This window comes from Lontra canadensis, unplaced genomic scaffold (genome assembly GCF_010015895.1).
Source record: "Lontra canadensis isolate GAN:19392208 unplaced genomic scaffold, GSC_riverotter_1.0 scaffold34, whole genome shotgun sequence".
Taxonomy (NCBI): Eukaryota; Metazoa; Chordata; class Mammalia; order Carnivora; family Mustelidae; genus Lontra; species Lontra canadensis.
The window spans coordinates 12,754,680-12,781,850 of record NW_022631028.1 but is presented as its reverse complement, the minus strand read 5'-3'; positions in this window follow the sequence as shown (position 1 = coordinate 12,781,850).

The window sequence follows — 27,171 nt, the reverse complement described above, 5'->3', positions numbered from 1 at the left end:
TAACCTAGGTGACCTCACTTAACTTATAAAACCTTAAATAAGTTATCTTCATTTTGTTGACATGGAAACTAAGGCTCTGCTAGAATTTGCTACTTAATTATGACAGAGCCACACTGAATTCAGGTGGTTGTGCTTCCAAATACCATACTGCTTTTACTATATACTACTGATGTCTGGTGATAAAAGATACTCGTGCTTTTGTAAGTTTTTGAACGTATACTGTGGAACGGTGTCCTTGGATATCTATGCCAAAATAAGCTAAATAACTCAGTGATTTTGTCTAATTTACAAATGGAAAATGGATTCAAAAGCAAAAAACATTTGCAAGGTTAAAAATCTAACAGAAGATAATGTCTATATATGCTCTCAAATCTTAGAGTTGTTTTCAAAATGACTATGGGTGTGTGTGTGTGTGTTTGGGGGGCTCTGAAGGCTTCTATGAGATAATCCTTATTTCAAACAAGATTTCTCTGATTTCTAATTGCAAAATTATCTTGCTTTGGCAGGCTTCCTTAAGTTTTCCCTATGATCTCCATCACACAATGTCTCCTCAAAGAAATTACTTTAGAAAAATCTGGCTCACAATAATAGATAATGTTAGTTAGCATCAACAGTTCCATTTTGTTTTTAAATCAGCATCAATTTTCCTTTTATTTAAAGTTAAAAGAAAATAATATTTATGTAGTGTAAGTAGTGTTTAAAGCTTCCAAATCCAGGCTTTTAATTATTAATGTCCCAACGGTCTTTTCAATTGACTTGAAGTTGTATAATTACCTAAGATTTATTTATGTATAATTAAGATTGTCAATTTTTAGTTTATTTTGTAATTAGATGATCTCTGATTGCACAAATGTATGCATGCAGACACACATTATTGTGGAATCCAAGTTAGACAGATCTGTAGTTTCAAAAAGGGATAATTTTATTATTCACAAATGCTACTGGCCTAAACTTTAGCAGGCCAGACCTACAAAACAATCCTAGGATTAGGGAGATTCTCAAACATAAAGAGAATCTCAGAACTAATCCAATTCTTACTGACATACAAATCAGATATACATTCCTTTTATATGACCCAAGAGAAAGAAATATTAGAATCACTGATTATGTTGCAAGATGATTAATTTTTTGATTAATCTGACTGAAAGATACAACTGGAAAGTATTTTCAGAATCATGCAAAATGTTGGCATATCTGGAACTTATGTTCCTTTGAACATTCTCTTTCTAAGTAGTATTTCTTACTTTGTTTAGACATACAAGTAAGAACAAAGTGTGATTCCACACCCACGCTATCATCCCTGGAAAGTTTCCCTTTAAGTGCAACTGTCTATGAACGTGCAAAGAGGGTGAGAGTCTTACAGTCATATTATTCAAAGAAACCTGTATGACATTCAGACCATAGCAAATTGAAAGAAAAAAGACTGAATTTAAGACAACTTTAAAAAATGAACAAGACACATAGGTCCTTTCAATAGGGTTGTTGGAAACCTCTCTTTTTAATAATAACTGTACAGATAAAAGAAAAATATCTTAAAGAATACTGTTTTAATCTAAATGGAAAGACTGCAAAGCATGCAATTATAAGTGTGTAAAAAGTCAGGAAGTGAAAAAGCCAAAATAATGAGAGATTCTTGTAATATCTAGTGTCACAAAGTTGCAGTTCTGTCAGAAGTTTCAGTCTCAAGAGGTATCTTGGAAAGGAAAAAAAAAAGCCTCAGGAAATAATAACTAGAACTTGGCAAAGAAAGCTCTTTTATGAGAAGTGCCTGCAGGGCAGAAGTAATTGGAAGCAGAGGCTTCCTTTGCCCTGACAGGTGCCCCTTGGTTCCACCAGGAGTGGACTCCCTAAAAGACCCAAAATAGAGTATAATAAAAAATCATCTGGGGATGATCTCAGTATTGTATTTGGACAGAGGGAAAAGTGAAGAGAGACATTAACGTAAATGGACATTCAAACCATGTCCACCATGGAACTAGGAGACAATTATGGGGGTAGTTCAGGCCAAAACATACTTTAGCCTGAAGTATCTAGTGGGTACTTCCGTGGAACTGAGATAATTTTTTCCATGTCCCCATCCATTTTTTGGGGTGCTGAGCTGGTTTGAGAAACATTAGTGTTTAGTGGAAGGAAACTTCTCTGTTGGTGGCAGTGCAAGCAGTGCCTTTCAGAATTTATTTCATCTACTGCAAAGTTCAACTCATAAGAGCATAACTAAAAATACAGAAAAATCAAGTGGAAAAGAATGTATGATATCAGCTACTACCCTTTCAGGACAAATGCTGTTTTAGCAGCCAAGACAGAACCAAAATTTTCAATCAAGTAAAACAAAAGTCTGAATACTTTTTATAATTTATTTTACAAAACTAGTATGAAAACTTTAATATCTTATTATATATTGAAGAAGTTTGAAATTGCCTATTTATCCATCCATCTATTCATCCATCCCAGGTAGATAGCTACGGAGAGAAAAACAGAGGATGATCCAAAGAGTTGTTTTATGAACATATGCACAGTAAGGAGCATTGCCTATTTTTAAAAGGTAAGGTTGATGTGAGATGTTGAAGAAAGCAACTGAGGTTCACTGAGGCTCATAATAATCTTATGACATGGAAATCACAAAAATTGTGTTTTACACTATTCATCTTAGAACTCTGCTACTCTAAAACTAACTTAGTAGAGTAATGCTTGAAAAATTTTACATGTAGGGTGGGTCAAAGGATAATTTGGAGAGGCTTTACTGTGACAGCATAGTTATGTTTGAAACTCCATTTCCCAGAACCCCTGTCGCTAGATGGTTACAGGTTAAATTTGGCCAAACGAGGAACTCACGTGAGATTTGGAAGGTGTGAGTGAAATTGTGGCTATAGAAAGTAATCACTTTCTATAGCTTATCCTACTCTGATGTAATTCTTAGGTAATCTCTTTCTCATCATCTACTCTGAGTCAACTACTTTTTCCAACTGAAGGTCTGTTGATCACAGTGGCCCCAGGTCTATCACCAGATGCTTGACTGCATAATCAGGAGCCACAGCTTTCCATTGCTCTCTCTACCTTGCTTTCATTACATGTTATAGAGAAAAAAGTACTGGATTAGGAAATCAGCAGGCCTCCATTCTTATCCAGGATTTGCCATAGTTCCATGACCTTGGGCAATCACTTATTTTCTTTGTGCCTCAGTTTCCTCATTTATATAATAAAGGGATTAGACCAGAGATACTCTCAGGCCTTTTATAGGTCTAAGAACTGATCTGTGTCTTTACTAGCCTTTTATTACAATTTGCCTTTGCAGGAGGTGAAACAAGTAAATGATTTCATTATCTCCTTGGGGTATGCATATATGCTTAGCCACAAAAAGCCTGCACCTCCTGAAATCAATTTAGTGTTCCATGTTTTACTTCCACTCTGATAGACAAAACACTCGAAATTCTACTTTAAGAAACTTATTTTACTGTTCTGGTATTTTTTTAAAATGTATGAAAGCAAAATTAATATGAGCAAATTCTTCCAAATAGGAAGGAAATAATTATATTCTGAGCATAGGGAAACATTAATGTGGTGGTTTTCTATATTTTTAGTTATTTTCAAACAAATATAAATTATGCCACAGTTCAATCTGTATGTTCTGAGTTAACATAGCAAAAAAAGAGTTCTAAGGAAAGATTTAGAATACAGACAGATTGGAACTACTTTCTCATTTGGTGTAAAGTTGAGAGATAAAAGTAAAAAAGAAATTCCAAAGTGTTCCTAAGAGTCAGGAAAGAAAGAAATCAATTGGAAAGTCATTAAAATTAATTATCAATTATTATAATAAACAAAACACTAAAATAATCTCTCAAAAATACTTCTAAAGAGATCTTGTATATTGTACTCTGTAATTGTTGGATAGTATCAAGGCCATTGTACATCAGTTTGACTGTAATAAGCTCACAAGACTTGAATCAAATAGTGCTCAGGCAAGTGATCCTTAGTTCATCTCAAAGCTTAGTGCCATGCTCTTTCATCTTCCTGTAATCACGATATTTAGCTTATCAGTTATTTCAAATCATTTAGGAAAAAATGAAATCTCTAACCATCCATTCATTCATCTGATGGTTATTGTGGAATCACTTACTACATACTGAACATGTGCGAGGTATTCACTTAATGCATTTTCCCATTTAATCTTTATAGGAACTAAACTAGGTAATATTATCTGCATTCTGCAGATGAAGAAATCAAGACTAAGAAAATTCAAGGAATTGCCAGGGAGCACAAACCTATAGCACCAAAAAAAGATTTGAAGGTCAATGGGGCTGATTGCAAAATCTGTTCTTAACATCTATAGTATATTAGCTCTTATTTATAAGCACAAATACCATTGAATTTTAACAGTTTATAAGTCTCCTACTCATGGAAGTAGAAAATGAGTCCACTGAAGTTAAGTGACTTGCCCTTGTAGTCAGAGGCTATGACGCATTCAAAACACTGGAGATACTTGTGTGTAGAAATAGATAAGAGTTCAACTGGGAAGGGCAGCATCAATTGTATACTCTCAAATTCTCTTCTTTTAACCTCTGTTATTTCAAATGACTAGCTTCTTGCTGTTTTGTATAAATAGTCTAAAAATGTTGCTAAATATAGAACTCTAATGAAAGGAATATTCCATCTAAAATCAGAAAGAGAAACTAGATAGCCCTTCGTATTCTTTTAAAACAGCCAAATGATCTTTACATTTTCCTAAGTTTATTCTAAGTAAAAGTTCGTGGCCATGTGTTTTTATTTTGTATTGATATCATTATCAGTCATTTTTATTATTATGTATTAGGATACTAACAACTTCTATTACTATTAAAATTTTTTAGCAAGAAAAAATTGAATAAAAAAAATTTTTTTTTAAAGTACAATATACTATAGTATGATAATATATTCTGTTACATTCCTACTTGTGTCTGACACTTATAAAACCTTTCAGGTTGAATCTACATTTGAATCATTTGGGCTCAGTTTTAGCTAAATCTGGAAATTTTACAAACAGAAGATAAACATTAAAATTACATTTTAAATTTAATTCATTTAGTAAGTATAATTTATTCTTTACCTCATTTTTTCTAATCATTAACATCTAATACAAATTAAAATCAGGATATTTTTCTTTATAAAATTAGTATCATAAAGCTTCAATTACTTATAATATTACCACTCTATCCCTTTATCTCCACATGCCTCAAACCATTCGATTTTTGGAATTGTTGAATATATAGCATTTATCTAACTCATAAATCAACTGTGAAGTTTTTTTTTTTTTAAACTGTGAACTTTCTTGAGGGATTTTCTCTGATACCTCGAAAACATTCTAATTTTGACTCTGGTAGTCTACTAAAAATATGCCTTCAATTGTTTAGAGGGAAATTACCTCAATATAATAAGGGACATATACAACAAGCCCTCAGCTAACATCATACCTACTGGTGAAAACCTGAAAGCTCTTTCTCTAAGATCAAGAACAAGATAAAAACATCCACTCTTATCCACTGTTTTATTCGTTATAGTACTATAAGTCCTAGCCACAGCCATCAGACAAGAAAAAAGAAAAGGCACTGAAGTTGGTAAAGGAGAAGTAAAATCATCACTATTTGCAGATGACATGATACAACCTATAGAAAACCCTAAAGACTTAACCAAAAACTGTTAGAATAAATGAATTCAGTAAGGCTGCAGGATACAAAATAATATACATAAATCTGTTGTGCCTCTCTATACCAATAACAAAGTAACAGAAAGAGAACCTGAGAAAAACAATCCCATTTACAATTGTATCCAAAATAAATAAATAAATAAAATACAGGCACTTGGGTGGCTCAGTTAGTTAAGCATCAGACTATTGATTTTGGCTCAGGTCATGGCCTCAAGGTTCTGGGATCCAGTGGTGCACAGGGTTCTGTGCTCAGTGGGGAGTTGGTTTCAGGATACTCTCTCTCTCCCTGCCATTCACCACCCCCCCCACTTGTACATGCATGCTCTCTTTCTCTGTCTCTCTTTCTAAAATAAATAAATGAATCTTAAAAAAAAAAATAAAATACCTAGGAATAAAATTAGCCAAGGACATGAAAGATCTGTACACTGAAAATTATAAGACAATGATGAAAGAAACTGAAAAGGACATAAATAGATGGAAAGATATTCCATGCTCATGAACTAGAAGAATTAATACTGTTAAAATGTCATACTACTCAAAGCAAACTATAGACTGAATGCAATCCCTATTAAAATGCCAACAGCATTTTTCACAAATCTGGTCAATTAATATATTACAAAGAGGCAAGTGTATACATTGGGGAAAAGATATCCCTTCAAAAAATATGCAGGGAAAATTGGACAACTACATGCAAAATGGTGAAATTGGGCCACTTTCTTATACCATACACAAAAAGAAACTCATTTAGGTTAAAGACCTAAATGTAGTACCTGAAATGATACAACTCTTAAAAGGAAACAGGCAATAATCTCCCAGACATCAGCCTTAGCAAATTTTTCTGGATATCATCTCAGGCAAGAAAAACAAAAGCAAAAGTAAACTACCGGAACTACTTCAAACTAAAATATTCCAGTGCAGTGAAGGATACCATCAACACAATGAAAAGGCAATCTGCTGAATGGAAAAAATAGTTGCAAATGATGTATTTGATAAGGTGCTAACATCTAAAATATATAAAGAACTCATATAACTCATCAACAAAAAACATAATCTGATTTGAAAATGGCTGAAGATAAGTTTTTCTAAGGAATACATACAGATAGCCAACAAACATATGAAGAAATATTCAATATCACTAATCACCAAGGAAATGCAAATCAAAACCACAATGAGTTATCACCTCACAACAGTCAGAATGGCTAGTAAGAAATAACAAGTTTTGGTGAGGAATGTATATTGGACAAGCCAATTTACATTCCTCACCAAAGGAATTGGTGAGCCAGTATGGAACACAGTGTAGAAGTTCTTCAAAAAATTAAAAAGAGAAATACCATTCAATCCAGTAATTTCACTTTGGGGAATTTATCCCCCAAAATGAAAATGCTAATAAAAAATGATACATGCACCCCTATGTTTATCGCAGCACTATTTACAACAGCCAGGATATAGAAGCAACCTAATAGATGAATGGATAAAGAAGATGTGGTATATATACAATGGACTACTACTCAGCCATACAAAAAGACTGAAATCTTGCCATTTGCAACAACATGGATAGACCTAGAGGGTTTCATGTTAACTGAAGTGTCATGCAGAGAAAGACAAATATCATATGACCCCACTTACAATGTAGAATCTTAAAAAATGAACAAACAAAACAGATTCATAAATACAGAAGACAAATTGGTGGTTGTCAGAAGGGAAAGGGGTAGGGAAATGGGCAAAATAGATGAGGGGGACTAAGAGGTACAAGCTTCCAGTAAGAACATAAATAAATCATGGGGATGAAAAGTATATAGTACATAATGTAGTCAATAACATTTTAATAACATTTCATGGTGACCGATGGTCACTACATTCATTGTGGTGAGCCATATGCAATGTATAGAATTGTTGATTCACCATGTTGTACACCTGAAACTAATATAACATTGTATGTCAACTATACTTCAATTAAAAAAAATCTCCAATTCATCATTTCTTTCTATATCCAAGCCCTCTGCAATGTGACTTTATAGCTCTTCTCATCATGAGTAGAATATGTTTTCCTACTCCTTGGATCCATGATGGTGTATGAATTGTTTTGTCAAATAAATGCATGTGAAACGATGCCAATTCCAAGGCCCTGCATGCTACTGCTCGCTCTCTTGATATGCTGCTATTACCATGAAAACAAGCTCTGGATAATCTGCTGGATAATGAAAGACACAAGGTCTAGTCATTGTGCCAAATGACTGCCAGCCAAGCATCAGACATGAGTGAGGTCTATCCTAGGACACCTAGCCCCCAGTTCATATGCCAGCTGAGCACAGATGCATGAGTGGACCCTGCCAAGATGATCCCAGCCTGGCCCAGATCAGTAGAACCACCCAGCTTACCCACAGATATAAGAGCAATGATATATACATATTAATTTGAACTATTAACATTAAGGATGGTTTCTTATACAATAATATGTGATAGATCTTCCTTTGTTGATGCCAGGCACACACTCCCCCTTCCTTGCAATTAACATTCCTTACATGTGATTTTAATCTCTGATCATTCCAGCACATCTTGAATACTATTGTAAACACATTATAAGAGCCATGTGTAGATGCAGCAGCAAGAAGAGGAGAGAGAGGAGGAGAAGGAGAAAAGAGAGCAGAGCCATGTTGTAGTTCTTGTTAACCACTTTACTTTTTCATATATTTAATCCTCCATAAAGTACCTATAAGAGATTTCACAGGGTAAAGGAAAGAATTGTGGACTAGCACCCATCAGGCTAACTGCTAGTGCAGGTTGTTTCACATAAGTGACCTTGAGAAAGCTTCTCATCCTCTCTGAACCTTCTAAAATTTTAAGCCCAGTGTGTTAGCCCCTACACCATGTTTTAGAGAGAACAGCATCTGGACACTATCCTTCTGCTTTGATGACAATGCCAGGGAACATGCACTTTTATTTTCCATTTTACATCATGGGCCCAGATTTGAAAGGCTTACTCACTCCAAAATCTCTTGGACATCTCTATCACTTTGTACCACATTAGCATTTCAAATTGTTTTTCTTTCCAGCAGCTCTTGCCTTTGCCAATATGTTGAACAGTATAAAATGTAAATAAACAGATTTTGGGGGGGTAAGGAATGTAAATAATATTAGTATATTACTTGCATACCTGGGCAAATGGTTAACCAATTGTCTCCTCTTGTGTTAAAGATGTGCTTATATACCTGGGTAATTTCACTCACTGCTTCCATCCAAAGGCTTCCAACCATGATAGACTTTAATTGAAAGAAACATACTATTCTGAGGATGTCTGAAATATGCATATGTTGATATTAAAAGGACTGACATAAAATAAGCAGCAAAAAATCACCTGATAAGTATCTAATCAGTAGTGATTATACTCGGTTTTGAGAGAAATTTACAGGTGTCACAAGTCTCGTTATGCTTTTGCTTGGCTTCCTTTAATTATAACTATTTGCAGATTGCAAATAATCATATACATACAGTTGGATCTAAATAGCAGATTGCAGATACAAATGATACATTTCATAAACAGTTATCGATAGAGCTGGATTATAAATCTCTTAGCAAGAAAAATACTTTCATGCCCTAATATTAGCTAAACAAAATTTTTTAAGCAAATGTTTGGCTCTCATAATTCTGGAGTACTTGATTTTTGGAACATTGCACTTGGTTTGAAACCAGGGTAATTAGCTAGGTTTGGAGAAGTGTCTGTGAATAGAGTACATGTTTGTGGTCATTTGGAATGATCCAGTAGGAGCTCTTGTGTTTATTCTTCAGGAAATATGGACTATAGATACACAAATGAGCTTACAATACTATTAGAAACCTATGAACGATACTTAACAATTATTAGACTTGTTTGATTCCATCCATTCAGCTTGTTGAACACAGATATGTTTTACAATTTTATGCATTCCTCATACTGTATAGATGGCTTTTCAAAGCTGTGTTGACCTGAAGAGCACTGGCATGGTATACATTTTCATTCATATTATTTAGTGCTTAGGCAACAAGAGTAACCAACTAGTTTGGTTTGTGATTCTCACTGAATTCATTCATTCCAGGTAGGCAGGGTCTAATTCTTTCATTTAGAAACTCTAACATGACTTAGAGATTGCCTTAAGTAGGAGAAAAATCTAATTGACTTATAGTGCTCTACCGGATATAACTCTTGCATCCACTGGGAAACCAAAATGTACTTATTAAATTACTCTGAATCTATACCAATATATGTTGATAATTGAATACAGTTTTACCAGTAACATCATATTTCATTGATTCTAGCATGCATATTTTTCATAACATTTCTAAAAGAGAGATGATAAAAATCAGAAACATCTTAAAATTACTGCTGGCCAGACAGCATTCATGAGATGGTTGCTTGAACATGTGCAATTTTTTTGGTTTGCTTTTTGGTGGCATCCCTGGATACTAGAAACCCTTTGACATCTAAATTATTAAACTATTTCAGATCAATAGAGAAGAACTATGAATTCTAGACATTGTCTGAAAATCTTCCATTGCTATCACCTGCTAAAGTTAGAAAAGCAATAAAACTTGAAAAACCAGTGTCATAGCTTATAAAAGAATGCTGGAGGTAGCAGTGAAGATCCCAATGCTATGGATAGTACAGAAGACAATATGGTATGGAAAATCACTGACATTAACAACTCTTGAGTTGAAAAGTGCTTAAAAAGTATTGGATTTTAATGTTAAAACATCTTAGGAACAACTTAAATATTTTCAAAGTTGTTTCTCTTTTTGCATACATACAAGGGTTATTTTTTTTTTTTTTAATTATCTGAAGAGCTTCTAAATGACCTTACTAGGGTACTACCTGGATGGCTCAGATGGTTAAGCATCTATCTTTGGCTAAGGTCATGATCTCCAGATCCTGGGATAGAGCCCAGTGTTGGGCTCCCAGCTTAACAGGGAGTGTGCTTCTGCCTCTCTCCTTGCTTGTGCTCTGTCTCACTCTCTCTCAAATGAAAAAAGTAAAACAAACAAACAAACAAAAAAAACTTAAAAAAATAAAAATAAATGATCTTAATAAGTAGAGATTTTAGTGAGAAGATCTAATGAAGTAACAGCATTGTGTCATAGTTGATTCCGAAGCAGTTGTTCTTTATAAAATTTACCAAAAAAAGATGTCTTTTTAAAAGAGATTTTATTTATTTATTTGAGAGAGAGAGAGAAAGGGAAAAGAAAAAGCCAGGGAGGGCCAAAGAAGCAGGCTCCCCAGGGAGCCTGATGTGGGACTCGATCCTGGGACTCAATCCCAGGACTCTAGCTGGGATCATGACCTGAGCCAAAGGCAGATGCTTAATGACTGAGCCACCCAGGCGCCCCAGCCAAAAGCTAATTTAGAAAACAGTCTTTCTATATTTAGGTTTCTGGAATTGTTGGTCAATTATTAGCAGAAAGTTTGAACACTAAGGGGAAAATAATTTGATTATTAATAAAGATTCATTTAAAGTACAGTATAAATTTCTCTTATGAACATAGATTTATAGCAGTGTCAGAAACAAAGAGACATTTGAGCTTTGGAAGAAGAGTCAAGATGGGGAGGGGTTTCATTTTTCAAAGACTATTTAGATATCCAATTGTCCTTCTCTTGGGGTGACAAAGATTTTCCAAAAGGGGACATTTTAAGATGAAATAAGATATGTTCTTTCCTTTCCATTTCAACAATGACTCTGACAAAAATTATATCTAAATTGTTTTTCCTGAAATAAACCAGACTCCAACCATCACATTCCGTGGGATTTATCAGGCAGGTCAATAAAGCTAAGTAGGAGTAGATTGCCTTTTGGAGATATATTAATGTGCTTCTACCACATAATGGTTCTCTAATTACTTGCCTGAATGTACCTTCAAAAATTAAACAATTTATCCCCTACCTCCTTAGTGACTTGAATATTGGGGATTTTTCATTCCCATGTCCAACATGCTTAGGATGAACTTTCTTTAAGTAAAGTGATGGTGGATAAAAAGTATATAAATTTACTGCTTAAAAATCCCTTCATTAAAAAAAAAAAAACCACAACAAACAAACAAAAAAAACTGTCAAGTCCTTAAAGTACCATGAATAAGATATTTAGTCTGTAGATGTGTAGAGCAATAGAAATAATGATAGCAACTTTCAGTTAGATTTCCCTAAAACTATTTAGTCTTATTTATTGTTCCTGTAAGGGCCTACTTAGCCAGAGCGATTTCATCTTGTTTAAACAGTGATTTTGTTGTTTATGCGTAAAACTTAAACTGACCCTGCCCCTCCTCCCCAAGAGGAACTTACTTAGAAGCAAGTCCGGGAAACCAGTAAAATGTGGTCGACCAGTCCCTGATAACAGAGCCTAAAACAAGGGCGGGTTAGGTCAGGGAGAGATAAGAGACCCCGAATGCAGGGATGAGTTGGGTCAGGTGGAAACATCCAATCAGTGGAGTGCTCATACTGTCTCCCTAGCTACCAAGGAGTGTGGGCCCCGCCTTTTGGGTGCCTTTTGGGCACCAATTCTGACCAAGGTGATAGGCTAGTTCAAATAGCTACTATGGGGTGAACTGTAATTCAATTGGCCACCCGTGTGTGTCCTAGCATAACTGTGCAGCTTTCCTGTGTGTTGCAATCTCATTGGCCACCTGTGTGTGGTCAGGCTCAACCACATGGCCTTTGCTCTATAAAAGTTAGTCTGTGAGGCTGGGAGTCACTTGCTCTCTCTGTAAGAGGCGGTCCTAAAAGGTCGGTTTGATTCTCGATGCTTGGCGTGAAATAAAGCTTGCTTGACCTTTGCTTGACCTCACTCCTTTGATCACTGATCTAACAGTTCCCATCACAGTTTCTCCTTAGTCAATATACACGGGGAATATCTTTAAAAGTAAAATTATCCCACCACAAGATGGCTCATGTATCTTCCCTTTTTTATTTCACTATACGGATTTATCAATAGTAATTGAAACCAACACTGAAACGGGTTTGATAGGTATACAGTTAGACACAGCCTAATTCTAAACATGTCACCAGGTTTAAAATGAACTATTCCCATTTTACACAGATAGCAAACTATGACAGTTAATTTTATGGTTCCAGCAATGAAACTTATGATCTGTGCATCTCTGAAGCAATTCACTTAATTTGTCTGAACTTCAATTGCTTAATCTACAGAAAGGCTTATGTTAGAAAATCCAAGTGAAAACTCTGGGGATAGGCATGGCAGATACTTAAAGAAAGCATTTCTCACCCTTGGGACACTTAACTCCTTGATCGTGTCACTGTTATATGGTAAGGTAACAACATATTAATGAAATGTAAATACAGCATACTAAAAGGAACATAAAATGAGGAAATGGAAGAGAGAGGATGTATGTTTCTGTGTGTATGTGGTGTGTAATGCTGCAGTGAAGAGGAATTGGTATCCCAAATAATTGAAATTAAAAACTGAACGTAAACACATTTTAGTTTAGTATGCAGGGCCCTCTCATCACCTTACCTCTGTAAAGTAACATGAAAACTTCTGAAACACTGGTGTCTTCTGTTGCTCTTTTCTAAGGTTCAATCTGATACAATTTTTAAAGAAAGTGAAAACTCAATCAGACACCCTGAGTAGATCAAAGAAAATACAAACCTTTATCTTTTGTGTTTCCTTTCACAATTTAGCAGTTCCAAGCTTAAAGGCTTCAGTGGCCATCTCAGTAAAGAATACCTCAATCAAGTGCTACAATGTGTTAATGCATCTTAATAATAATAATGAAATCGCCTCTTTTAATGCAGGTAAAGGTCTTCACTTGTTATTCATTTAAGAGCTTAAACTATGGTTTAAAAAGAACACAATTGCCTCTGATTGTCAGCCTACCTCAGCAGATGTAGAATAGTAAAATGCCTGGTGAGACTAGAAAGTTTCTGCTTCTTAAAATCATTCTCATCCTTCATTCACTGGTTAAACAAATATTTACTGAATGTCTGTGAAGTGTTGGACTATGCTAAGCGCTAGGATAGAAAAGTGATTGATAAAAGAACCCACTCTTAAGGATTTCATGAAACAGTGGAAGAGGCAGACCTGTATCTATATAACATCACCATTACTAAGTAGGTAATGAAGATCACCCCAGACTAGGTAATATGCTTAGGGTGTTAAGATGGTGACAGGTCCAGAGACAGTTTTATACATAAGGAAAGACTTTCAGGAAAAACAAATCAGGCCCCAGCTGGTGTGTTCTACCTACTTCTGGTTGTCCAATAGCACTGAGAGCCAACCCACTATCTCACATACAGTGCTTTTTTAAATACTTTGTTCCAAATAAATAAAGACTATCATCATAATATAACTTGCAGTCCGCAATTGTGAGGCCTCCAGCTTTCCTTTTCTTTTTTCAGGATTGTTATGGCTATTCGGGGTCTTTTGTGGTTCCATGAAAACTTTAGGATCGTTTGTTCTAGTTTTGTGAAAAAATGGTGGTGATATTTTGGATAAGGATTTCATTAAATGTGTAGATTGCTTTGGGTAATATAGATATCTTAACAATGTTTTTTCTTCCAAACATGAACATGGAATATTTTTCCATTTCTTTATGTCCTGTTCAATTTCCTTCATAAGTTTCCTATAGTTTTTCAGGGTACAGATTTTTACCTCTTTGGTTAGGTTTATTCCTAGGTATCTTATGGTTTTTGGCGCAGTTGTAAATGGGACTGATTCCTTGATTTCTTTTGCTGCTGCTTCATTATTGGTAAATAGAAATTAAACAGATTTCTGTACATTGATTTTATATCCTGTGACTTTGCTGAATTCACTTATTAGTTCTAGCAATTTTTTAGTGGAGTCTTTTGGGTTTTCTGCAGAGAGAAAACCCAAATTTGTTGTCTGCAAATAGTGAAAGTTTGAGTTCTTCCTTGCTGATTGGATGCATTTCATTTCTTTTTGTTGTCTGATTGCTGAGGTTGATTTCCAGTACTATGTTAAGAAGTAATGGTGAGAGTGGACATCCCTGTCTTGTTCCCGATTTTAGAGGAAAAGCTCTCAGTTTTTCCCCATTGAGGATGATATTAGCTGTGGGTCTTTGGTATATGGCCTTTATGATGTTGAGGTATGTTGCTTCTATCCCTACTTTGTTGAGGGTTTATATCAAGAATGGATGCTATAATTTGCCAATTGCTTCTTCTGCATCTACTGAGAGAATCATATGGTTCTTATCCTTCCTTTTATTAATGTGGTCATCCCTGCAGTCCAGGAATAAATCCCACTTGATCGTGGTGAATAATTCTTTTGATGTACTGTTAGACTCAATTTACTAGTATCTTGTTGAAAATTTCTGCATCCATGTTCATCAGGGATATTGGCTTGCAATTTTCCTTTTTAGTGGGGTCTTTATCTTTTTTTGAATCAAGGTAATGTTGACCTCATAGAACAAGTTTGGAAGTTTTCTTTCCATTCCTATTTTTTGTAACAGTTTGAGAAGAACAGGTACTAATTCTTCTTCAAAGGTCTGATAGAATTCTCCTGGGAAGCCATCTGTCCCTAGACTTTTGTTTGTTGCGAGATTTTTTTTTTTTAAGATTTTTTATTAATTTATTTATTTAACAGAGAGAGAGAGAGAGATCACAAGTAAGCAGAGAGGCAGGCAGAGAGAGAAGGGGAAGCAGACTCTCCACTGAGCAGAGAACCCGATGCAGGCCTTGATCCCAGGACCCTGGGATCATGACCTGAGCCAAAGGCAGAGCCACCCAGGCACTGAGCCATCCAGGCACCCCTGTTGCAAGATTTTTGATTACTGATTTAAATTCTTTGCTGGATATGGGCCTATTAAAATTATCTATTTCTTCCTGTTTTAGTTTTGGTAGTTTGCATGTTTCTAGGAATTTTTGATGTCTTCTAGGTTGCCCAGTTGTTTGGCATATAATTTTTCATAATATTCTCTTATAATTATTTGTATTTCTGTGGTGTTGGCTGTGATCTCTCCTCTTTCATCACAATTTTATTTATTTGGGTCCTTTCTCTTTTCTTTTTTATAAGTCTGGCAAGGGATTTTTCAAATTTATTAATTCTTTCAAAAAATCAGCTCTTCGTTTCCTTGATCTATTCTACCGGGTTTTTTGTTTCCATGTCATTTTTTTTTTTTCTCTAATCTTTATTATTTCCCTTTTTCTACTGACTTTAGGCTTTATTTGCCATGTAATTTCTAGCTCCCTTAGGTGTAAGGTTAGGTTGTGTATTTGAGACTTTTCTTGCTTCTTGAGGTTAGGCCTGTGTTGCAATATTCTTCCCTCTTAGGACTGACTTTGCTGCACCCCCAATGGTTTTGGACTGTCATGTTTCCATTTTCATTTGCTTCCATGTACTTTTTAATTTCTTCTTTAATTTCCTGGTTAAGCCATTAAACTCATTCTTTAGTAGGATTTTTTTCTAACCTCCATGTATTTATGGTCTTTCCAAATGTTTTCTTGTGGGTGACTTCAAATTTCATAGCATTTTGGCCTGAAAATACGCATGGTATGATCTCAATCTTTCTGTACTTATTGAGAGCTGATTTGTGACCAAGTGTATGATCTATTCTAGAGAATGTTCCATGTGCACTGGAAAAGAATGTATATTCTTCTGCTTTAGGATGAAATGTTCTGAATGTACCTGATAAGTCTGTCTGGTCCAGTGTGTCATTCAAAGCCACTGTTTCCTCACTGATTTTCTGCTTAGATGATCTGTCCATTGCTGTAAGTGGTGTTAAAGTCCCCTACTATCATTGTATTATTATCAATGAGCTTCTTTATGTTTGTTATTAATTGATTTATATATTTAGGTGCTCCCAAGTTGGGGGGATAAATATTTACAATTGTTAGATCTTCTTGATGGATGGACCCCTTAATTATGATGTAATGCCCTTCTTCATCTCTTTTTACACTCTTTGGTTTAAAATCTAGCTGTAGTCATCAAGATAGTATGGTATTGGCACCAAAACAGACACATAGATCAATGGAACAGAAAGAAAACCCAGAAACGGACCCACAACTATATGGTCAACTAATCTTCAACAAAGCAGGAGAGAAGATCCAATGCAAAAATGACAGTCTCTTCAACAAATTGTGTTGGGAAAATTGGGCAGCAACATGCAGAAGAATGAAATTGGACCACTTTTGTTCACAACAAAAATAAATTCAAAATGGATGAAAGACATAATGTGAGACAGGAAACCATCAAAATCCTAGAGGACAACACAAGCAGCAACCACTTTAACCTCAGCCATAGTAAATTCTTACTAGACATGTCTCTGGAAGCAAGGGAAACAAGGAAAAATCAACTACTGGGACTTCATCTATATAAAAAGCTTCTACACAGCAAAGGAAATAATCAACAAAACTAAAAAGCAGCCAATGGAATGGGAGAAGATATTTTCAAATTACATATCAGATAAAGGGTTAGTATCCAAAATCTATAAGCAACTTATCAGACTCAACCAAATAACAAATAATCTAGTTAAGAAATGGGCAGAAGACATGAACAGACATTTTTTCAAAAGAAGCCATCCAGATGGTTATGAGACACATGAAAAGTTGCTCAACATCATGCATCAATAGGAAAATACAAACTCAAACCATAATAAGATTGGACCACTTAATGCCTGTCAGAATGGCTAAAATTAACAACACCAAGAAATAGCAGGTGTTGGTGAGGATGTGAAGAAAGAGGAACCCTCTTGCACCATTGGTGGGAATGCAATTCTGGAAAACCGTATGGGGAGTTCTTCAAAAAGTGAAAATAGAACTACCCTACATTCTGGCACTTGTACTACTAGGTATTTACCCAAAGGATACAAAAATACAGATTCAAAGAGGTATGTGCACCCCAATATATATAGCAGCATTATCAACAACAGCCAAACTATGAAAAGAGTACAAAGGTCCATTGACTGATGAATGGGTAAAGATGAGGTACATATATGCCATGGAATATTACTCAGCCATTAAAAAAATGAACTCTTACCATTTGCAATGATGTAGATGGAGCAGGAGTGTATTGTGCTAAGTGAAATAAGTCAGCCAGAGAAAGATAAATACCACATGATTTCACTCATATATGGAGTTTAAGAAACAAACAGATGAATATTTGGGGGGTGGGGAAAGAGGGGAACTTACCATATGAGACTCTTAAGGATAGAGAACAAATTAAGGGTTCATGGAGGGAGGTGGGTGACGAATGGGCTAGATGCATGATGGGTATTAAGGAGGGCACTTGTGTTGAGCATTGGGTGTTATATGTAAGTGATGAATCACTAAATTCTACTCCTGAAAACAATATTACACTAACTAGAATTCAAATAAAAATTTGAAAAAGAAACAAAAAAAGAAAAAAAGAACTGTCAAAAAATAAAATAAAATAATATAAAATAAATAAAAAGCCTAGTCCACAATTAAATCTCAATAAGGCTGGAAAAAATTTTTAACCAAAAACAATCGGTCCAATATAAAATAAAAACTTCAGTTAAAAAAAAAAAAAACAACTATCTCAAGTGATGTTCCCATTTTTTTACCCTGAATAGGGAAGGGTATATCCCTTCTTTTGTCCTCTCAGAAGTACAGGATTCAATGATGAAAAAGATTTGTTAGCTGGCCAAATTTTAGAAGAAATGGATTTGCCACCATTTTTTCTTTTTCTCTCACAAGAATGACCAATTTTTAAAGTACCTTTTTTTAATCTTTAAAATAAAAACAGGGGCATCTGGTAGCTCAGTTAGGCAGCAGGCTCTTGATTTCAGCATAGGTTATGATCCAGTATTCTGGGATTGAGCCCCATGGTGGGCTCCACATTCAGTGGGGAGTCTGTCTGAAGATTCTCTTTTTCAATTTGCCCCTCCCTGCCACTAGTATGCACACACACTCTCTCTCTATCTCTCTCAAAAATATATAAATAAATCTCTAAAATAAAAACAAACAAAGGCTGACATGGACTCTGGTCAGAGTTAAGAGTTTTATATCCAGGGTTTGAGTTTAAATTTAGGTATTGACTCTGATATTTATTAGCTACATGATCCTGGGTGAATGACCTTGTTCTTTGTGCCTCAGCTTCCATTTTAAAAATGGGTTAATAATACCCTCTTCATAGAACTGGAATGAGGAATAAATGAGCTAATATAAGCAAAGTGCTTAGAATAGTAATTAAACATACTAAAAGCAAAATAAATGTTAGCTATTCTAATATATATACATAAATCCATATGGGTGGGACTGAGGTCAGAAGGAAAAGTTAGGCATGAAATAACCAAAATTATGTTGTTAAAAAAAATAATGATTTGTTTTCCTGATGCAATCCTTTTTCTTTTCTTTTCTTTTCTTTTTTTTCAATTCACTTAACACTCAATAAATATTTACTGAATCCTTACTATGTGGCATTGAAAATATACAAATATATACAAAATAATCTAAACTGACAAAAATCTTGCCCTCCTAGAACCTAAATTCAAGACACTAAGGTTGCATAGGAAGGAAAGTAGATTAACCAATGTTTCCAATCCCATCCTACCCTCATGATGTTAAAAAAATATTTCAAGAAATTGTTTTTCAGTAAATTAAGCATTTGCTATACAGCAAATGGCAAGCTCTATGCTCAGTACTTGTCCACATTTTTTTTTCCTTTGTGAAAGACTTGAGAGTAAATTATTAGTAGCATTTTACCAATGAGGAAACTGTGTTATAGGAAGAAATTTAGCCAGGATCAAACAGTGGTCAGTAGAACTGGAGAATAGGAAATCTGATTCTAGGGACACATATTCTTTAACAATAGCTAGTATTGTCACATTTTAAAATTCAGTGCCACAGCATTACCAAAATGAAAAAAAGAAAATGAATAAAGACAAAAACTTTATAAAATTTCACTTAGTATAAAAAGGGTTCTGAAATATTTTCTTTTCTTAGAAAGATACAACACTTAGTACTTACTACTTTTTGGTAGTGAGTATATGGATGCTTGCCATATGAATCTTTATAATTTTCTGTCTTTTTTAAAGGTGTGCATGCACACACACACAGTAAAATCATTTGCTATGCATTTACTAATGCCAAACACTACTATAAGGTAATTTCATGTATTGCCCTTTTAATCCTCATAAGCACTATGAGTGACAGATGCTATTACTCAAACACAAATTTAAGAGATGAGGAAACTGAAGTACAAAGAGATTAAGTAAGTAGTAGAACTGGTGTTCATATGTCTCCTGTAAACTTTCTAGAGCATGTGTTCTTAAACATTATCTGATACTCTCATTTCAAATAAAAGATAATGCTTATGGAACACTCACAATGTCACAATCACTGTTTCCCTCATTTTGCATACATTTGTGTGCAACTTTTTAATTCTTAAAAAAATTTTTTTAAAAGATTATATTTATTTATGAGAGAGAAAGAGATCATGAGAGAGAGAGAAAGAGAGAAAGAAAGCATAAGCAGAGGAGATGGGCAGAGGAAGAGAGAGAAGCCGACTACCTGCTGAGCAAGGAGCCCAGGGTAGAGCTTGGTCCCAGGACCTCGGGTTGGTGACCTGAGCCAAAGGTAGGTGCTTAACCAACTGAGCCACCCAGGTGCCCCAATTCTTACAACTTTATAAGATAATCACATATTCTCCCTTTAAAGTTGGGAAACAGGGAACACAAAGAGGTTTAATAACTTAAGTTCACTCAGCTACAATGAATATCATCAATACAGCTCTACCTTTCAATATTCAAAATGTGTCAAGCACAAGCACACCATTTCTTTTTAATTATTTTACCCATTCATCAAATTAACACTGTGAGGCAAGCACTGGTAATATTTTATATACAAGATAACCGAGGCTCAGAAAACTTAGGCAAATCCCTGAGGTCACAAAGAAAGTAAATGTCTAAGCTGATATTTGAACCATTGTCTTGCTGACTTTGGAAGTCATGGGATCAACCACAGTTATAGATTAAGGTATTTCAAGTAGTTTTAGATTTACCCTGTACTCATTTAAGGAGAGTCTCCTAGGAATAAAATAAAATGACTATTTTTTATATGTTTGCTTTCAGTACTTTATCAAGCCCATCTCCTTAATTTTCAGAAAAGGTGCAAAATTTATTTCAAGGTTGAATACCATTCTTAATTTTGTCTTTTGAATATACTATGTAGGTCACCTCCTAAGTGTATAACTCTATCCATAATTTACTTACACAGTGAGATAAAAGTTCCATTACAATACAAGACTGATTACCCAGGATTTTTTTCATTAAATGAAGTTAAAAGCCCAGAATCTTTATCTAAAGACCATCTGATGGGTATTGTGCTGACATGATACTTTCATTTCTGGTTGGCACTATAGGGTACATTTTCATTACTTAGCAATTCCTTGCAAATATCACTCAGGTTATGCTACTGTGAACTGTAAGTCCTCTGAAAGGATCTGACAAGATAAAACGGCTGTTTTCCAACTATTTCCATTTCAATCTTATATATAAGCGATGAGAACTCTGTATAATACCTATCTGGGGCCATAAAGACCTCTGATGTCAGCTCTTTCCATTTCCCACTAGACCAGTGTGATAGATAAGAATGTGTACTGTCTCCTTTGTTGTCCTTTTTGAGAAAAGTTTTAGCTTATCACTATTTGGGTAGCTGAGTACAACAATGAATTATTCACCTAGAAATCTGAAAATAGAATTTCATTACCTGCTGATAATGTATGATTTTTTTCTTAAATGGGCAAGTCCAGCTTAAAATTTTCTTACACTTTAGGGAGAACTATTTCAGTTGGGAAAAGAAGAAAAACAAACAAACAATTAAAGTTCTTTGATAACCTAACATTTATTGAACTGATTTGTAGGTTAGTCAGACTTCAATGTGTTTCTGAAAGAGATCTTAAGACCTAGCTAAAAAATAAAAATCATAACTAAGTGATGACTCACTTTTACATTGTTGTCTTATAAAACATCTGGATACATGGATGCAAAAATTCTCACCAAAATACTAGCCAATAGGATCCAACAGTACATTAAAAGGATCATTCATGACAACAAAGTGGGATTTATTCCTGGGCTGCAAGGTTGGTTCAACACCCACAAATCAATCAATGTGATATAACACATTAATAAAAGAAAGAACAAGAACCATATGATAGTCTCAATAGATGCTGAAAAAGCATTTGACAAAGTACAGCATCCTTTCTTGATCAAAACTCTTCAAAGTGTGGAGATAGAGGGTACATACCTCAATATCATCAAAGCTATCTATGAAAAATACACAGAGAATATCAATCACAATGGGGGAAAACTGAGAGCTTTTCCCCTAAGGTCAGGAACACAGCAGGGATGTCCACTCTCTCAACTACTATTCAACATAGTACTAGAAGTCCGAGCCTCAGCAATCAGACAAATAAAAGAAATAAAAGGCATCCAAATCACCAAAGAAGAAGTCAAATCTCTCTTTGCAGATATGATACTTTATATGGAAAACCCAAAAGACTCCACTCCAAAATGGCTAGAACTCACACAGAAATTCAGTAAAGTGTCAGGATATAAAATCAATGCACAGAAATCAGGTGCATATCTATACACCAAGACAGAAGAAAGAGAAATTAAGGACTTGATCCCATTTACAACTGCATCCAAAACCATAAGATAACTAGGAATAAATCTAACCAAAGAGGCAAAGAACCTGTACTCAGAAAACCACAGACTACTCATGAAAGAAATTGAGGAAGACATAAAGAAATGAAAAAAAACAGTCCGTGTTCATGGACTGGAAGAACAAATACTGTGAAAATGTCTATGCTACCTAAAGCAATACACACTTATGTAATCCCTATCAAAATACCATTACCTTTTTTCAAAGAAATGGAACAAATAATTCTAAAATTTATATGGAACCAGAAAAGACCCCCAAATAGCCAGAAAATATTAAAAAAGAAAACCTAAGTTGGTGGCATTACAATTCCAGACTTCAAGCTCTATTACAAAGCTATAATCATTAAGACAGTATGGTACGGGCACAAAACCAGACATATAGATCATGGAGCAGAATAGAGAGCCCAGAAATGGATCTTCACCTCTTTGGTCAACTAATCTTCGACAAAGCAGGAAAGAATGCCGAGTGGAAAAAAAACAGTCTCTTCAACAAATGGTGTTGGGAATATTGAATAGCCACATGCAGAAGAATGAAACTGGAGCATTTTCTTACACCACACACAAAAATGGACTCAAAATGGATGAATGACCTCAATGTGAGACATGAATCCATCAAAATCCTTGAGGAGAACACAGGCAACAACCTCTTCAACCTCAGCTGCAGCAACTACTTCTTAGAAACATCACCAAAGGCAAGGGAAACAAGGGCAAAAATGAATTATTGGGGACTTCATCAAGATCAAATGCTTTTGCACAGCAAAGGAAACAGTCAACAAAACCAAAGACAACTGACAGAATGGGAGAAGATATTTGCAAATGACATATCAGATAAAGGGCTAGTATCCAAAATCCATAAAGAACTTATTAAACTCAACACTCAAAGAACAAATAATCCAATCAAGAAAAGGGCAGAAGACATGAACAGACATTTCTCCAAAGAAGACATCCAAATGGCCAACAGACATGTGAAAAAGTGCTCAACATCACTTGGTATCAGGGAAATACAAATCAAAACCACAGTGAGATACCCCCTCACACCAGTCAGAATGGCTAAAATTAATAAGTCTGGAAACGACAGATGTTGGAGAGGATGCGGTGAAAGGGGAACCCACCTACATTGTTGGTAGGAACGCAAGTGGTGCAGCCACTCTGGAAAACAGCATGGAGGTTCCTCAAAAAGTTGAAAATAGAGCTACCCTACCAGCAATTGCACTATGGGGTAATTACCCTAAGGGTACAAATGTAGTGATCTGATCTGAATGTTTATAGCAGCAATGTCCACAATAGCCAAACTATTGAAAGAGCCTAGATGCCCATCAACAGATGAATGGATAAAGAAGATGTGTTGTATATCTACAATGGAATATTATGCAGCCATCAAAAAACCACAAACTCTTGCTATTTGCAACGATGTGGATGGAACTAGAGGGTATTATGCTAAGTGAAATAAATCAATCAGAGAAAGAAAATTATCATATGATCTCACTGAAATGAGGAATTTGAGAAACAAGATGGAGGATCATAGGCAAAAGGAGGTAAATATGAAACAAGATGAAATGAGAGAGGGAGACAAAATATAAGGGACCCAATCTCAGGAAAGAAACTGAGGTTGCTAGAGAGGAGGGGGTGGAAGGGATTGGGGGGTTGGGTGATGGCACTGGGGAGAGTATTGCTATGGTGAGCTCTGTGAATTGTGTAAGACTAATGAATCACAGACCTGTACCCCTGAAACAAATAATTATATGTTAATTAAAAAAATAACTGGATAATGTTGGTGTCTAGGTCAAAGGTACTATCAGAATATAAATGCCCACACAGGAAATATAGAGTTGGATTTCAGGGCAAATGGACTGAATCATGTTATATCTAAACATTTGTATTGTTTTAGTAATCTGTATGGCCTAGTTTTTCCTCATGGATATACTTCAAGGCTTATAAAAATATATCTGTAGATTATTATGTAATTGTAATGAAGCACCCAGAATGTTTTAATGATGAGGGCATGATAATGGTGTTCCTTTTAATAACTTTCAATTATTGAGTTCTTACTATATTCTGTCTTTCAACTGAATAAAACTTCAGAACAGACAGTAAGTGTCTCTGTGTGTGTATAATTGTGTGTATGTGTGTATATAGAGAGAAATCTTCATGCAAGTCATATGAGACAGAGGTGTGATTCAAATTGAGCTCCGACTAACTCAAGAGACAATGATTTTTAACTCCATCTTAAATTACAGGTATCTAATGAAAATGAAACACAAGGACATGCTTGCTCACACAGAAATCACGTTACTTACTGTAGTATCCTCTCACATGTAAAAAAAAAATAATAATAAATAAATACTTAAAACTGTTTGCCTTTATAAATGTATGGTGGTTTCCTTCCATTTTCTGAGTTTGCTCTTGCTCTGTCAGTTTATTTCTTTCTTTTCAAGAAAGTACATTTAATTTAGACTTCTATTGCTGGTCTTAATTTAATAACTGTTACTAAACTAGCCTATCCACTATTCAAAACTTTAAAATCTGTCAAAATATATGAAGCAACTGCTTTCAGGCAGTGGGCAACAGGCAGAACAAGACTGTAGTGACTGAGAGGAGAAACTCACAGGGTGAGCATTATGATAATCCATTCTTTGCCTGAGTATAATTTCATAACTACATTTCAGAGAGCTCTAATCCAAGCATAACTTAGGTGTCCAACTGAGCTGAAAAGGCAGACAAGGGAGTTTAAGCAGCAAAAGTGGTTAGTGTCTGTAACACAGAAGAACAGAGAAAAGAGCAGAGCAGAATGGGGGTTTCCTAAATTCATGGGGGGAGTCTCTGGCTTACGATTGGGCTATACAAATGCAGGGTAGGAGTTTCAAAGGTTTATTAGATAATGTGAAGAAATTTTCTATGTAGACTTTGACAAGTTAAGGATATATATTGCTCACCATAGAAAACCAATTAAAAAATAAAATGAGGAATAGCTATAAAGTCAATAAAGGCAATAAAATGGAATGCTAAAACAGATAATAATTTAAAAGAAAGAAAAAATACAAAAGAGAACAAAACACTATAGTGGCAAATGGCAAACACAATAAAATGATACACTTAGCTGAAAAGATCAATAATTATATTAAGTATAATATGCTAAACAGTCCCAATTAATAGTCAGAAATTTAGTAGACTGGAAAAAATGAAGCAAAGATATCACATGCTGTCACATAGATAGCTTATATGTAATATAGGTTACATACCTATATTAATATAGACAACATGTATTTTATGGCCAAAAGTATTATAAGAGATAATAAGGGACAATACATTCCCTAAGAGAAGCAATTTACCAGGAAGGCATAACAATTACAAAAATGCATATACCCGGGGTGCCTGGGTGGCTCAGTCATTAGGCATCTGCCTTCAGCTCAGGTCATGATCCCAGGATCTAACCCTACATCAGACTCCCTGCTCTGTGGAAAGCCTGCTTCTTCCTCTTCCACTCCCCCTGCTGTATTCCTGTTCTCGCTCTCTCTCTCTCTGTCAAATAAATAAATAAAATCTTAAAAAAATGCATATACCTAATAATAGGAATTAAAATGTATTATGCAAACACTGTCAGAAGAGAGAGGAGAGGAAAACTAGACAAATACACAATTATAGTCAGAGCTTGTTAACAGTCTTCTTTTAGTAATTGGACAAGGAGATGAAATAATAGGTGTATAGAAGATCTTAGCACAATCAACTCATTTCACCTAATTGGCATATAGAGAACTCTACACCCAATGACTGCGCAGTATACATCATTTTCAAATTCACAGGAAACACTAACGAAGATAGATCATGCACTGGGTATAAAATGTCTTAATAGATGTCAAAAACTTAAAATCTCACAGAGTACATTATCTGAACACAACACAATTAAAATATAAGTCAACAATAATAAGATAATGAGAAAACCTCCCACACATTTGGAAATTAAATTTACACATTTCTCAATAATCCACAGGTCAATGAAAGGAAATAAGAAAATGCTCTGAAGAGTGAAAATTAAAACTATGTATAAAATTCATAAATACGAAAATATCAGAAACATCACTAATGATGTTTAGAGTAAAATTTTACAATAAAAAGATGCTTAGAAGGAAATTCGGAGCTTTAAGTAGAAAGGGGTGGGGCGAAAGACTTGAAATTAATGATCTAAATTTTTAACAATGAAAGCTAAAAAAATTGAACAAATTAATAAGTATATAGGAAGAAATAAAGAGAAATAAGAACAGGAAAGAAGGGAGGAAGGATAGAACGAAGAAAGGAAGGAAGGAAAGAAGGAAGGAAGGAAGGAAATTAAGAAGGCAAAAGTGAGGGACGCCTAGGTGGTTCAGTCCTTAAGCATCTGCCTTCCCCTCAGGTCATGATCCCAGGGTCCCGGGATTTAGCCCCACATCGGCCTCTCCTTCTCCCACTCCCCTTGCTTTTATTCACTCTCTCGTTGTCTCTCTGTCAAATAAATAAACAAAATCTTTTTAAAAAAAGAAGAAGGCAGTTGTTTCTTTGAAAAGATCAGTATTATTGATAAAATCCTATCAGGACTAATAAAACGAAGGACAGGAAAGGCAAACTGCCAACATCAGAACTGAAAATGCCTATAACCCTACAGAACCTATAAATACTGATACAAACACAAGGGAAATAAGTGAAAAAAAATTATGCCAAGAAAATGAAAAGTTAGATGAAATGGAAAATTTGATAACAAACAATGTATCAAAACTGACTGATGAAGGATTAGAAAATCTGAATAGCCACATATTTTTAAAAGAAATTTAGTTTAGAATTTTAAAAAAGGGAAAAAAAGCTTCTTATGAGGAAAATATCAGATGTTAGTGCTATCATTGACAAAT